This window comes from Mobula hypostoma, chromosome 3 (assembly GCF_963921235.1).
Source record: "Mobula hypostoma chromosome 3, sMobHyp1.1, whole genome shotgun sequence".
In the NCBI taxonomy this organism is placed as follows: domain Eukaryota; kingdom Metazoa; phylum Chordata; class Chondrichthyes; order Myliobatiformes; family Myliobatidae; genus Mobula; species Mobula hypostoma.
This window is the reverse complement of record NC_086099.1, coordinates 11,191,463-11,205,789: the sequence shown is the minus strand read 5'-3', so window position 1 is coordinate 11,205,789 and position 14,327 is coordinate 11,191,463. Positions and strand designations below refer to the sequence as shown.

The 14,327-nt window shown below is 41.7% G+C and overlaps 1 protein-coding gene across 13 annotated transcripts in view; it reads left to right on the top strand.

The window, feature by feature from the left end:
• The window catches only part of LOC134343853 (transcription factor 4-like), a 685,533-nt gene that overhangs the window by 403,264 nt on the left and 267,942 nt on the right, over positions 1-14,327 (top strand). The window lies entirely within an intron of this gene.

Here is a 14,327-nt window from a genome sequence, read left to right as displayed (position 1 = left end):
AAGAGAAAACCTGCAGATGCTGGAAATTCGAGCAGCACGCACAAAATTCTGGAGGAACTCAGCAGGTCAGGCAGCTATGGAAAAAAGTATAGTTGACCTTTTGGGCCAAAAAGTTGTCTGTACTTTTTTTCCATAGATGCTGCCTGGCATGTTGAATTCTTCCAGCATTTTGTTCGTGTTAATATTGTGCCCCCTGGTATTGACCATTCCCATCAACCTTGGCAAAAAGTCTCTGTCTGTTCACTCGATCTGAGTCCTGAAGAGAGGGCTTGTTCTGAAATGTCAACTGTTCATTCCTTTTTATTGATGCTGCCTGATTTGCTGAGTTCCTCCAGCATTTTGTGCGTGTTGATTTGTATTTCTAGCTTCTGCAGGTTTTCTCTTGTTTATGATTTGCCGCTCTGTCTATGCTTCTTGTCATCTTAGACAAATCTGTCAAGTCACCTCTCAACCTCCTTCACTCCAAAGAGAAAATCCCTAGCTCACTCAACCTGTCCTCATAGGACATGCTCTCTAATCCAGGCAGCATCCTGGTAAATCTGCTCTGCACCCTCTCTGAAGCTTCCACATCCTTCCTATAATGAGGCTCTGGTTTGCATCTTGTTCTCCATATGGAGACAAGTTAGATAGCTGCCCATTTCTAACCCAGCCACCTATCCTCCAGTATAACACCTGAATAGTCATTTATGTGAGAGTAGATATCAAGTTTTGGATGTCACAGTCAAGGCTCATTCCTCATTTTCACATTTGCACGTTATACATTGTCCTGTAGGAGGCCCTTACATGAATAAAGCACAGAACATAGAACAGTGCAGCACAGGAGTAGGCCTTTCGGACAACAACGTTGTGCCGAACCAATTAAATAAGTAACCAAGTGGCCAACTAAACTAATCTCTTCTGCCTACACAATGTCTATATCTCACCATTTCCCTCACATTCATGTACCTATCTAAATGTCTCTTAAAAGTCTGCCACCAGACGCAGCGTATTGTAGGCACCCGTCACTCTCACGATTAAAAAACCTTGCCCCTCACATCTCCTTTGATATTACTTCTTCTTACCTCAAATGCATGCCCTCTAGTATTAGACATCTTACCTTTAAAAAAGATATACAGTCTGTCTACTCTATCTGTGCTTCTCAGAGTCTTATAAACCCCTATCAGATCTCCCCGGAGCCTCTGCCGCTCCAGAGAAACAAGCCAAGTTTGTCCAACCTCTCATTATAGAACCTGCCCTCTAATCCTGGCAGCATCCTGGTAAACATATTATTCGTCCTCTCCAAAACCTGGCAGATTTTCCTCTCCTTAGCAGTGGAGTTCAAATCATATTACAGCCAAAAACATTCAAGTTGAGGTAAACTAAGTGAATAAATGTCGAAATTTATGTTTTTTTTTCTTGCATATTTGCACTTTGCCCATCAGAAGATTGTTCACATCATTAAATAATACTGAACATCTTACCGGAAAGGGGAATGCCAATTTTTTAATATTCTCCCAAGGAGCAATATGGTTATTATTTCCCCCAGTACTAGCTGTACATGTTTGGAAATATTTTCGTTTTGAGTCAAAAAAAATTATAATTCAGTTGTATTCAAAACAGTTTCATGATTGTGATGAGTATCTACATTCTCTGTAACTTCATGTTAAATGCACTTTCGTATTGTTTCCGGTGGAAAATGCTCACAAGGCATTTATTAATTGTATAATGAAGCTAAAGTGGAATAAGGATTTGCATGTGATTTTAAAATATCATGTTCTTTTGACATAAGAGTTCTGCTGTATTCATGAACTAAAAAGAAACAGATTTCAAAAGTGAGTTACAGCTGTTGCTAATAATTTTATAAGTCTTTCCACACCGATATCTTTCCAGACTTGTGAACCATTCTTTGGTCAGTGTGTGACTTCTAGCTGTTTGGCATGTTGTAGTTGGATCCTCATGTTGAAGCCATATAAATGCGAGAGTGATTGTGAGATCATTGTTCCTTTGTTTTGTACCCCCTACCTATGGCAGCAAAAGAAAATTGAATGGGGTCCTTTATTACATATTCATCTTACTTCTTACTAGCACAGGTGTGTAGTAGATATCTGACAGTAGTTACAGGAAGGTTATACGAAGAAGAATTGCTAATCTAAGTTCACATCTGTTTTCACTCTTTGGGCTTGTGAGTTTTTCGAATTGTGTAGTTTTGGGACCATAACTCAGCACTTAGATGAATTTCATGTACAATATAATTTGGATTCAGATTAATTTATTTATAATGTGTATATTATAAATAACACACACACACACACACACACACACACACACACACACACACGAAAACTCTAACTAGGACACGACCCTCTGGCCCTCCAGTTGACTCACGTACTTTCAGCCAACGGGCCAGTGGACTTCTGATTCAAAATCTAGGAAGACATTTGCACTCAGTAGATACACCTGGAGGAAGTCTGTTCAGGAGGGAGCTGCGCTACGTGGGAGCGGCCTCTGCTAATGCTGCAGAAAACAATTAGTGGACGGAGAGAATGAACAGCCAAAAGACCCAACCACAAACCACAGCTACCACTTACTCTTGCCCACACAGCACTGGAATATATGGATCCTTGCTTTCTTTTTAAATCCTTTTATTAATTTTGGAATATATGGATTCTGGTTCAGCCTATTCAACCACCTGAGGACTCACCAATGGACATCCCCTTAGAAGAATATCTTACTCAGCTCAAGTGATCACATTACTACACTGACCCATAAATAAGTAAACTTATTCACTCCAAGCTGATGTGGTGGAAGACCTGTCACATGTAAGATACCTGTGTGTGTTTCACTTTTAGAACTGATTTTAAAGTTGGTTTTTAATGCTCTCGATGGTCTGGGACCAGAGTATATCATAGAATCGTTTTTGTTTTATAGTCCTGGACCATGAAAGAAAGGGAAGGAGGAGGGGCACCGGAGGGAAGTTATGGGCAAGTGAGGGGAAACAGAAGCACAAAGAGTTTGCCTGTGGGAAGAGAATCCCATTGTAATAAAAGCTATTTTTCTCATTCTGAGTTTTCGATTACAAGTAATTAGCTTTGTTCAATGGTTAGTTAGGCAAGAAAGAATACTCTTTAACCTCCTTTGGTGACTTTATTATATATCAAGTCCATAAACACAGGAACTTCATACCGTTCCCTAAGCTTGTGATAGCCCAGGGTGGTAACAGGGACAAGCTCCCACTACCTGTTAAATGCTGCCAATGGCATGTGACTCAAATAGCCTTTGACAACCAAATCTAGCTCCTGGCCTTCAAGTGTGGCTTAGCTACTAAGCCCGGCGGAGATGTTTCTACTGATAGGAGAAGTGGCAAGGGTGGGTTCTGGCACCTTAAAACCACTTGCTTCGGGCTGACGGGGCTCATCGAGGAGAAGGAAAACTGATCACAAACCTCTGTGGCTTTGCAACTATACCACCTCACAGGACAGGCTTCAGAACTTAACCCTGAGGAAAAACCCAGAGCTGGAGTCACTAAAAAAGTCCCACATTCAGTTCACTGCTGACTGGCAACTCCTGTGATGTCACTAGTGCCAAACACTTTCTTTACATTCATCAACTGAGTGGAGGGGCGGGGGGGGTGGGGGTGCTTGCTGTATGGGTAACAGCTTGTTCTCCATATCATCCCCTGGTTTGTGTATTGACTTGCTATTCAGGTGGACGGCTAGGATACAACATCACTGATCACCTCTGACCAACTCATACTGTTCAGTCACGAAGCAAACACCAAGGGTGTTGCTTTCGTAAGTAGCTAACTCATAACAAACGGACATTATATCAGTTTAATTTTATCCATCTGGTCCTTCCCTGAAGTCATTGTAAGAAGTGGTGAGCCCATTGGTTTGACAGCAAATTTTGGGGTAACATACACCCCATGACCACTTTTTTCAGTTTCTCCTGTACCTAATAATGCATCTTCTGAGTGTATGTTTGTGGTCTTCTGCTGCTGTGGCCCAACCACTTCAATGCTCAACATATTGTGCATTCAGCGATGCTCTTCTGCACACCACTGTTGTTCTACTGCCCTTTATGTCACTGGAGTTTAGGGCAGCAATGCATGTTTTCACTACTGTCAGTTAAGCAAGTCTTGGCTGGAGACTCAGGAATACCATCACACTCAGATGCTGGAGGATTCTTCTTTGCTGTTTCCATAACAAGTTTGTTTTAACAGTCAGCGTTGTTAGCCCTGAGCTGAACCCTCAGACCTGGAGGACCGGTGGGACACTCTTAGTCTGTCCCCTACTCCTTGATCTGTTCGACATGGGTGACCCTACCAAGAACCAAAGCATAAAGCCCTGACTTCAGCCAACATAGCTCTCCAGGTCGTTTAGGCATACAAGCCTCCAACCCTTTGACAAGGCTGTAGGTCCTCTTGGAGGACCACTGTTGTAACAAGACTCTCTCATTAGCAAAGCATTTTTTGTCCACAGGACGACAGCTCACTGGATGGGGTGTGGAAGGCTGGGTTAGTTTGGTGGAGATGTTGATCAGTCTTTGGTGAAAGTAACTGGTTTTGAGTCTGGTGATCCTGGCTGGTGTGGATGCTATGTAGCCTGCTCCCTGATGGGAGTGGGACAAACAGTCCATAAGCAAGGTGGGTGGGATCTTTCATGATGTTACTGGCCATTTTCTAGCACCTTTCTGAAAATAAGTCCTTGATGGTGGTTTGGCTGGTTAGGCCGGTGATGTGTTGGGCAGTTTTGACTACCTGTTGTAGAACCTTGCTATCCTCCATAATGTAGTACCAATACGTCCCACTATCAAGTCCTGGAAGCCATTTTTTGCACTGGTGTCAATGGACATGAATATGAAGCTTAACACTTCTCAAGAATGTTGTCTTCAGTGAGCAGGACAAGGCTGCAGCCCTCTCAAGCTTGGGATATCTCATCCAAGCTGAGTTGACCATCATTTAATTAGGTGACTATCTGCTTGTTAGAAGATAAAACTCCGTCTTTCACCATCTAACAATTGGTTTTCCTTTCATGGTACAATTCTAAAAAAAAATCTCCACTGCATTCTCTCCATGGTTTTGACATACTTGCTGCTCTGGATTGGGCAGAAGCTGACTTCTTGTTTACTGCCACTATCCCACCACCACCCTGACCTATCAGTCTTTAGCCTCCTGCAATGTTAAACTGAAGCTCCAGTCAACTTGAGGAGCAGCACGTCATTGACCATCTGAGCACGTTGTCGTCTCTGGACAATATTGAATTCTACAACTTAAGGCAATTCAATTTCTTTCTCTTCAGATCTCCATCTATGATAATGGTGATTATTTATTTTCCGCCAGGGATGCTGCCTGACCTGCTGAGTCCCTCCAGCATTTTGTGTGTGTTACTCTGGATCTCCAGCATCAGCAGAATCTTTTGTGTTTATGATATTCACTGCTCCCTCTAAGCTGTGAGGATGCGCAGCCGTGCAGTAACTGAAATGCTTCCGTGCACATAACCTTTGTTGCTTCGCAGCTGGAGTTTTGTTTTATATAATGTTAGTATAATTTTGAAATCAATGTTAATATAATTGTGAAATTAATTAATTGTGCAATTATGTGTTAATGAATATAATCCATAAATGTTCTAAATAATAGACGACCCACAACCTTGTACTTTGAAACATTTTAAGGCTTCAACGTATTTACATAGTCAGTGTTTCAAGTTACAACACTGTTACAAATTGTAACAATAAACACAGAATAGACATCGGTAGCTCTTTGTTAATAAACCGCCAGCCTGCAGTTTATTAACAATGTACGTACAATGTAAACAACATTATAAAAAGTAGTTAAAGTGCTGTGCTATTTTCAGAAGGTGTAATAATTACCTGCTGGGAGCAATGGTTGGTCCACGCCTTTGGAAAAAAATATAGAGGGAACGCTGATGATGTTTTTCAATTTGTTTGTTTTCCCCTGTTTCTTTTTTTTTCTTTGTAAGTGACTGACATGTTAGGCACATCTTCCTTCTCTGCCATTTGTAACTTCTCTATTATTTTATGTTCAACCATGTTCTCACTACCTAAAAGTCTCCATTTATTTGTTCACTTGTTGGGCTGATAGTCTGGTTATTTACAGTTTATCTCCATGGTTCACTCAGGTTTTGCCCTAGTTGAGACAGACACCATGCCCTAACCCACCAATTTCCTATGCTTTACAAGCTAGTTTTCCCTATTTTAATTCTGTTCTGAGGAAGGTTTTCCACCAAATATTGGGGATATGCAATGACATTGCATGAGCAACTAAAAAAACTCCTAGCTATTCTATTAAGTATACTTTTCCTGGAATATGATCACTGCAGTCCACAGCCTGTAATTTCCCTTTGGGAGGTGTGCTTTTGAACTATCTGAACAATCTGGTATCCTGAAGGATTCGGCAAACTGGCTCTTGAGAATGTAGATATGGGTGCATCAACTATTGTTGGAGAAGACTTTGGGGCAGTTAGAAACTTCAGCCTTGAAGCGGTGGAGCTCAGACCTAAGAGTGAAACATGAATCAGATTTTAAAAATTAAAGTGTCAGGGCCAAGGGCAGAGGATGAACCGGTGTTCAACTCACTCCTCTGTGTCACCCAGGATCAGCCAGGTTACCCCATGCCATGTGCCTAGATCTGACCCGTCTCCCTCTCTTCTTGCAACTAACAGCAGGTGTGTGGTGCAGGAGTCTTTAGCCTCTGCACTCGCCTCAGTGCCGAACTGGCTGTGTGGCTGAGAACATGAACTGCAGGAGCCAGGAACTCTATGGTTCATATTCTGTGTATTAGTTGTTTACTTTTTTACTGTTTGCACAATTTGTTCTTTTCTTCCGCACATTGGATGTTTGACGGTCTTTGTTGTGTTGGGTTTCTCGTGCATTGAATTGTGTTTCTTTGTTTTGTGGCTGCCTGCAAGAACATGAATCTCAAGGTTGTATATGGCATACATACTTTGATAATAAATGCACATTCACTTTGGACTTCTGAAAAGCAAACTCCTGTTTCTCATCCCACAGATGCAGCCTGACCTGCAGAGTATTTCTAGCATTTCCTTTTTCATTATTTTAATTAAAATTTTCAGCAGCTGTGCTTTTTTCATTTACTTACTCCTTTATAATGAATTCAAATAACATCCTTGCTTTTGTACTCTGCCTCTATTTATAGAACCAAATATCCCACACTTATTTTTGACAGCTTTATCCATTAGCCCTGCTGCCTTCAACAATCATTGTGAGAACCTCCAGATCTTTCTGTTCTTGCAATTTCCTATTTCCATGTCCTCACAGAGGAAACAACATTTTGTTTTATTTTCTTCCACCATCTGCACCTCTCCCGTCATGTAAACTTTTCTCAATTCATATCAATTTTGCCTATTCGGAATAATTCATAAGTATTACAATTACTGTGGCTTTATTCCTTTAAACTCATGAGTAGCCTTGTAATAATGCTATTTTTCCTAAAAAATATATCATAAAACATAGAACAGTCCAGCACAGTCAAGGCCCTTCAGCCCACAATATTGTGCTGACCCTTTTAACCTACTCCAAGTTCGATCTAATAATTTGCTCCCACATAGCCTTCTATTTTTCTTTCACCAATGTGCCTATCTAAGAGTCTCTAAAAATGTCCCGAATGTATCTTTCTTCTACGACCATGCTTTGCAACATGTTTCGTGTAACACCATTCTCTGAGTGTAAAAAAAACTACCTCTGAATTCCCTCCTATTCTTTCCTCCAATCACCTTAAAATTATGGCCACTTGTATTAGCAATTTCCACCCGGGAAAAACTATCTATGTCCACTCTGTTTACGCCTCTTATCATTTTGTACATCTCTTCAAGTTTCATCATGGGTACTAGTCTACGTAGTATCTAAGACATCTTCAAGAAGCAGTCCCCCAGAAAGGGGGCGTCCATCATTAAGGACCCCCATCACCCAGCACATGCTCTCTTCCCATTGTTAACGTCAGAAAGGATGTACAGAAGCCTGAATGCACACACCCATTGATTCAGGAACAGCTTCTTCCCCTTCCAAAAGCTTCCTGAATGGGCATTGAACCTATAAACACTACCTCACTTTATTTTTTTGTTTCTAGATTATTTCTGTTATTTGCACTATTTTTAATTAAACTATTTAATATATATATATACTTTCTGTAATTTATTTATTTTCTGTCTTATCATGTACTGCTTTGTACTGCTGTCGTTAAGTTAACATATTTCACAACGTATGCCAGTGCTATTAAACCTGATTCTGATTCTATCAATTCACCTTTCATCTTCCTTTGCTGTGGGCGAAAAGCCCTCATCACCATTATGGGCGATCGTGGTCTTTTGACCATGATTGTTCTGTTAAATTTTTCTGCAGAAATGAGTTGCCATTGCCTTCTTCTGGACAGTGTCTTTACAGGATGGGTGACCCCAGCCATTATCAATACTCTTCAGAGATTGTCGGCCTGGCGTCAGTGGTCGCATAACCTGGACTTCTGATACGCAGCAGCATCTCATACGACCATCCACCACCTGCGCACATGGCTTCACGTGACCCTTATTTGGGGGTGGGGGTGGTGCTAAGCAACTGCTACACCTTGCCCAAGGGTGACCTGCAGGCTAGCGGAGGGAAGGAGCATCTTACACCTCTTATAGTAGAGACGTATCTCCAACCTGCCACCTGAAGAAGAACAAAAAGAAAAGCCCTAGCTGGTTCAAACTATCTTCCAAGACATGGTCTCTAATCCAGCCATGTGCCAGTCCCCATTGGGGAGACGTTTTTGCCGAAATGTATGATGACATTTGCGAGCTATCCCCTATGGCAAACGAGGCATTTCACAGTATGTTTCAATGTACATGCGATAAATGCATTTGAGTCTTGATTTTCCTTAAAAGCTGTTATTAGTAATGGTGATCATGAAACTACAGGATTGTCATAAAATCCCACTGGTTTACTATATACATTCAAAAAATAGGTTTAGGAACAGTTGTTATCCTACAACCCTCTTCTCGCTGCTACCATCCAGAAAAAGGTACAGGAGCATTATGTCCCACACCACTAGGTTCAGGAACAGATATTACCTCTCAACCACCAGGCTTTTGAACCAGAGGGGATGACTTCCCTCACTTCAACATTGATTTAATTCCACCACCTATGGACTCACTTTCAAGCATGCCACAACTCATGTTCTCAGTGTTATTTCTTTACTTTTTTTCATGTTTTGCACAGTTCATTTGCTCTTGCACGTTGCCTTGTTTGAGTTGCTTTTCATTGTGGTGGTAATGCACCATTAAGCTGGATGCCAACTGCCATAAAACAAGACGAAGAAGAAGCAGAAGATTCTATTGTATTTCTTTGTTCTACTGTGAATGCCTGCAAGGAAATAACTCTCAGGGTTCGATATGTTGACATATGGGTACTTTGATGGTAAGTTTACTTTGAACTTTGAAGTGGTTAAAAAGTAGTCATTGGGATAATACAGAAACTAAACAACAGTCACTTTAAACTTGATGGTGAGAAAAGTTATGCAAATGTTAATCAAAATCAAAACTGATTCCACAACCTATCAACCCACTTTCAACGACTGTATAATTCATGTTTTCAGTATTATTCATTTACTTTTTTAAAATGTATTATTTGCATAATTTATCCTCTTTTGCACATTGGATGTTATGTGTAGTTATGTGTAGTTTCCCATTGATTCTATTACATTTCTTTTTTCTGTTTTGAATGCCTGCAAGAAAATGAACCTCAGTGTAGTATATGGTGACATACAAGTATTTAATAATAAATTGACTTCTGCAAAATTTTCTCTTGCTTCCCGTAACATCCCACAATACACAAGGTTGGGCTGCAGGAATTTATCCACCTTTATGTATGTTTTAAGGCCTCCAGCACCTCCTTTGTATTGTTTTAATATGTTTCAGGACAGCACTGGCCCTATCAAGGAGTCTACAACTCAAGTGCTCAGCATTATTTATTTGTTTATTTATTGTTTTTGTGTACTTGCAACACACATAAAAATTGCTGGTGAACGCAGGAGGTCAGTCAGCATCTCTAGGAAGAGGTACAGTGGGCATTTTTGGGCCGAGACCCTTCATCAGGACTAACTGAAAGAAGAGCTAGTAAGAGATACGTAAATAAAAAGAATATAAGGTACAACACCTTATATTCCGTCTGGGTAGTCTCCAACCTGATGGCATGAACATTGACTTCTCAAACTTCCGCTAATGCCCCACCTCCCCCTTGTACCCCGTCCGTTATTTATTTATATACACACATTGTTTTTCTCTCTCACCTTTTTCTCCCTCTGTCCCTCTCACTATACCCCTTGCCCATCCTCTGGGTTTCCCCCCTCCCCCTTTTCTTTCTCCCTAGGCCTCCTGTCCCATGATCCTCTCATATCCCTTTTGCCAATCAACTGTCCAGCTCTTAGCTCCATCCCTCCCCCTCCTGTCTTCTCCTATCATTTTGGATCTCCCCTTCCCCCTCCCACTTTCAAATCTCTTACTAACTCTTCTTTCAGTTAGTCCTGACAAAGGGTCTCTCACCAGCAACTTTTATGTGTGTTGCTTGAAATTCCAGCATCTGCAGATTTCCTCGTTTTTGTGTACTTGGCCAGTTTGCACTTTGATACTGAATTTATTTTAAGCTCACTAGTTTTTATGTCCTTCTGTGTAGTAGATACAGGTAACAAGTCTTTACTTAAGACTTTACTCATTTCCTTGGGTCTTATACCATCAGACTCAGGAATAGTTATTACTGTACAACCATCAGGCTTCAGAAACAACATGGATAGCTTCATTCACCTTAACACTGAAATGATTGCACAACCTACAGATTCACTGTCAAACACACTTTACAACTCACTATGGTATACTTACACAATTTTTCTTCTTTTGCACTCTGGTTGTTTGTCGGTCTTTGTCTATGTATAGCTTTCCGTCATTTGTGTAGTATTTCTTTATTTTCATGTGAATTTCTGCAAGCAAATAATCCTCAAAGCAGTATTTGTTGACGTACGTGAACTTCTTAAATAAATTTACTTTTGAGCTTTGAAATACATTTGTGAAGGAAATCTGCTATTCTTTACCAGAAACATCAACTGTTTTTTCCTCGCCATAGATGCTACCTGAACTGCTTATTTCCTCTAGAATTTTGTATGTGTTGCTTTGTATTTCCAGCATCTGCAGAATTTCTTGTGTTTGTGATGTTCTCCTTGCCTCCTTCCTCAAGGCACAATGAATAGGTAGAGTTAGAACTGAAGATCAAGGAAATCAACTGGTAATTAACCTGTATGATCGCTATAAATAGTGTTTAATGTGTGTCAGCCTGAAGCATTGAAGTGCAGAGTGGCAGCATTGTACACTGATTGACACGGTGACCTGCCGGTGCTGCATAATTTCTGCAGATGTTCACTGCGTGTGCTGAGCTAGTGTTGTAATAACATGGTGCCTCACAAGCTTCACGGTGCAAAGACACTGGGCTGTGTTTTAGAGGTGCTCATATCTCCCCTAAAAACCCATGTGCTCTAATCTCCTCTTCTCCCGGGAGAGTATGACCAGAGCTACGCACTTAAAATGCTGGAGAAATTCAGCAGGTCATTGGATCAGCAAGTTTGCTGATGATACAAAGATTGGAGGTGTAGTAGACAGTGAGGAAGGTTTTCAGAGCCTACAGAGGGACTTGGACCAGCTGGAAAAATGGGCTGAAAAATGGCAGATGGAGTTTAATACTGACAAGTGTGAGGTATTGCACGTTGGAAGGACAAACCAACGTAGAACATACAGGGTTAATGGTAAGGCACTGAGGAGTGCAGTGGAACAGAGGGATCTGGGAATACAGATACAAAATTCCCTAAAAGTGACATCACAGGTAGATAGGGTCGTAAAGAGAGCTTTTGGTACATTGGCCTTTATTAATCAAAGTATTGAGTATAAGAGCTGGAATGTTATGATGAGGTTGTATAAGGCATTGGTGAGGCCAAATCTGGAGTACTGTGTTCAGTTTTGGTCACCAAATTACAGGAAGGATATAAATAAGGTTGAAAGAGTGCAGAGAAGGTTTACAAGGATGTTGCTGGGACTTGAGAAACTCAGTTACAGAGAAAGGTTGAATAGGTTAGGATTTTATTCCCTGGAGCGTAGAAGAATGAGGGGAGATTTGATAGAGGTATATAAAATTATGATGGGTATAGATAGAGTGAATGCAAGCAGGCTTTTTCCACTGAGGCAAGGGGAGAAAAAAACCAGAGGACATGGGTTAAGGGTGAGGGGGGAAAAGTTTAAAGGGAACATTAGTGGGGGCTTCTTCACACAGAGAGTGGTGGGAGTACGGAATGAGCTGCCAAACGAAGTGGTAAATGCGGGTTCTTTTTTAACATTTAAGAATGAATTGGACAGATACATGGATGGGAGGTGTATGGGGGGATATGGTCCGTGTGCAGGTCAGTGGGACTAGGCAGAAAATGGTTCGGCACAGCCAAGAAGGGCCAAAAGGCCTGTTTCTGTGCTGTAGTTTCTATGGTTTCTATGGTCATGCAGGGATTCCCAACTATTTTTATGACTTGGAGCCTTAACATTAATCGAGGGGTGCGTGGACCCCAGGTTTGGGACCCCTGTAATGGAGGAATAAAGATTCAACGTTATGGGCTGTGACCCTTCATCTTGCCTGAAATGTTGACTCTTTATTCCTCTCCATAGATGCTGCTTGACCTGCTGGAGTCCCTCCAGCATTTTGTGTGTGTTATTCTGGATTTCCAGCAATTACAGAATTTCCTGCCAAATAGCAAGTCCTAAAGTTCAGTTGCCACTCTAAAGCCTCCACAACCCCCAAGGATTAACTATAAAATTATAATCGCGATTACTTCAACAAACCAACTTTTAACGATTATAAAGATCAACTTTCTTTCTCATATACACGTTGAATGATCGAAACATGCAGTGAAATGTGCCGTCTGCGTTGAGAATGTGCTGGAGGAGTAAGTGTCACTGCCTAGGTTTTGGCGCTAATGGAGCATGTCCATGTCTTACTAGCCCTCACTAACCCATATGCCTTTGGATTGTGGGAGAGAAACAGAACACCCGTAGGAAAAAACGTGGTCATGGGGAGAATGTACAAACTCTTCACGGACAATGGTGTTGAACTGAACCCAGATCGCTGGCATTGTAAAATGTTTCTCTAGCTGCTACAGACTCTTCCATTACTTACGTTAAAGTCAAAGTAAATTTATAATCAGGGTATGCATATGTCACCATATACTATCTGAGATTCATTTCTTGCAGGCATTTACAGGAAATTGATGAAATTCAGTAGAAATTATTATTCAGTGGAAGCTCTACTTTAACAAAGACTGACAAACAGCCAATATACAAAATAAGACAAATCATGCGAGTAAAAAGAAAATCGAGAATGAGTTGAAGAATCCTTGACAATGAGTCTATAGGTTGCGGAAGCAGTTCAGAGTTGAGGTGAGTGAGGTTATCCACACTTGTTCAGGAGCCTACAGGCTGAAGGGCAATAACTGTACCTGAACTGGGTGGTGTGGGACCAATGGCTTCTGTATCTCCTGCCCAGGAGAGAGCACGGACTGGATGGTGGTGGTCCTTGATGATGGTTGCTGCTTTCCTGAAACAGCACTCCTGGTAGATGTGCTCAGCGATGGGGAGGGCTTTGCCAGTGATGGACTGGGCCGTATCCACCCCTTCCTGTTGTCGTGGCACAGTGAAGGAGTTTAGGTCTTGTTCCAACCATCATTCATCACTTTGACTAATTACACAGGAGCAGCATGCAGTGGGGTGTTTAGACAGTTAACTTATTTAAAACATAAGCACTTCATTTGCAGTTGGTTGCCTGGGATGGGAGGTTGAAGCAGGAGACCCCAGTTGTGAGGGTAGTGATGGGTGAACAGTTTGCAATCGTTGTCTGTGATCGTTTGCTGGCGGGCCAGTTCACGGAGGGTGGGAGTGCAGTATTACAGGTGCAGGGGGAGGGGAAGTAGACGCTGTTGCCGGTGCTGTTGGAGGGGTGCAGACAGAGGGGGGTGGTGGAGGGCTGGAAGATAGTGTCACATGAGCACTTGGAGAGGAGGTGGTTGACAACACAGACGGAAAGGGAGTTGATGGTAGATACTGTCGCTAGTGCATACAGAGGAGGGGATGGTAAAAACTATCAGCAGTGCAGAGGGACGTATGCAGGCGGAAACAGCGTGGTCGATAGTGTCAGCAGAGCTGACAGGTTAGTTTGGGGGTGGTGGGGGGAGTTGGCAGACACCTTCACCAGCGCAGAGGGAGGGTCACCATCATATTCACTTTTCTTTTTCATGTCTCATGGACATAATTATTCATTGA